A 1,912-nucleotide genomic window follows, 5' to 3' on the forward strand; every position below is an offset into this window, starting at 1 on the left:
AATCAACACCTCCCCTTAAGCTGCTATCATATTCCTCACTATAATCTCCATTAGACTGAGCAAAGTTCTCTATTAATTCCAAACCTCCAGCTACATCTCTATTCATGAAGCTTCCATTGGAGGCTGTGTCTAGAAGCATCTTGATATTGAGATGAACACATCTATACAAAGTACACAACAAATATTCACTGTTGAATCCATGATGTGGGCATTGTGTTTGATATCCTTTGAACCTCTCCCATGCCTCACAAAAGGTCTCATTGTTCTTTTGGAGAAATCCTGAAATTTCATTCCTCAAATATGCAGTCCTTGAGCTAGTGAAGAACTTTGCAAGGAATACCTTCTTACAATCAATCCAAGAGGTGATTTTTCCAGGAGGTAGAGTCTTCTCCCACTGATGGGCTTTATCTCCTAGAGAAAAAGGGAACAATCTCAGCTTCAAGGCATCCTCACTAACTCCAATTATATTGGTGAGGCTACAGAGCCTATCAAACTCATCAAGGTGTGCAAGTGGGTCCTCANATTGGCTTAACTTAGACAAGTATTGCACACCTTGATTGCTTGCATTCATTCATTTAGGATTGATACCTCTCTACAATTGCATAAGGGGAATTGAAACACCCTGCTTTCACCATTGTTCATCATCATCATCACATCATTCATTCACATTCCATTTCACACACACAAGAAAGGAACTCGTTTCAATTTGGCGCCGTTGCCCATTTGAGTGTTTGTTTGTGACAATTAGGATCTATACAAGTCTAAGATTAAGTTTTATTGCTCCTTTGATCACTACTGATTCGAATTCTTCATCTGCTTGGTTGTTTTGAGTCTCAGGTACCAACTCGACCTACAACTCGAGCTACCACTCGACCGTTTGCTGTTCGAGTACCTGATCGAGTCCCTACCCGGATTCAAATAGACTTCTCATCTTAGACGACTTGACCTTCAACTCGAGCTAGTGCTCGACCGAGTGTCAGTTCGAGTTAGTAATCATGTTTCAAAGCAGTATGTTCCATTATGTACCCATGCACCATCAACCAGGTTTCCAGGCTCAATTGTGTCACCCTCCAGGGATACCATACACATATTTGGATCACCTTTCTAATAGACACGTACAAAGAACAAAACCTTGTCTACCCAAAGGCACTCAAAGTGTTTGATCCTAACATTCTAATCCCAAATGGTTCTAATTTTACCCTTTGTCTTCTTCTCTTCTTAAGTACCATTTTTCTCTTTTTGTTTTTAAGCCTTAGGAGAGGTTTCTTATTTGAATCAACTAGTGGAATGGGGACTTCTTTTCTTATTGCTATGGTTCCCTTTTCTTCTTAATCTTTAAGACATAAAAGCTTTTTGCTAGACTCTTCTTTTCTTTCTTTCTTTTCTTTGGTTAGAACCATCTTCAACAATCTTTATACTTCTCATTCTTTCACTAGAGCTTAAATTCTCTTAAACACATTCCCCTCCTAAAGACTCTAACCTTTTCTTTCTTTTTTTCTCTTTTCTTTTCTTTTCTTTTTTCAAAACAACCAAGTCCCAAACCCAACAATTAAACCACCTAGTCCTAACTAGTTTAAAAATTACAAACTAGAACTACACAAGGCTTTACTCTTGTCAGCTCAAACCTAACACTTTCTACCAAGCTCAATCCCAAAAAAGGTCTCACACACTCAAGAATAAACATGGCTTGAAAGAAGGGTTGGTTAAGGGTAGGAGAAACTGATTTAAATGTGAAATCAGCTACTTGGATCAACAAGAGTGGTAAAAAAGAAAAAGATGATCCAAATATGTGTATGGTATCCATGAGTTTAAAACAATGCACAACCAGATAATTACAAGTCAATATTAGGTTCTTATAAGTAGGAAATGACATCAAATCACAACATGCTTCAATTTAGACCAAAATGCAATA

Source organism: Camelina sativa, unplaced genomic scaffold (assembly GCF_000633955.1).
Source record: "Camelina sativa cultivar DH55 unplaced genomic scaffold, Cs unpScaffold00694, whole genome shotgun sequence".
In the NCBI taxonomy this organism is placed as follows: domain Eukaryota; kingdom Viridiplantae; phylum Streptophyta; class Magnoliopsida; order Brassicales; family Brassicaceae; genus Camelina; species Camelina sativa.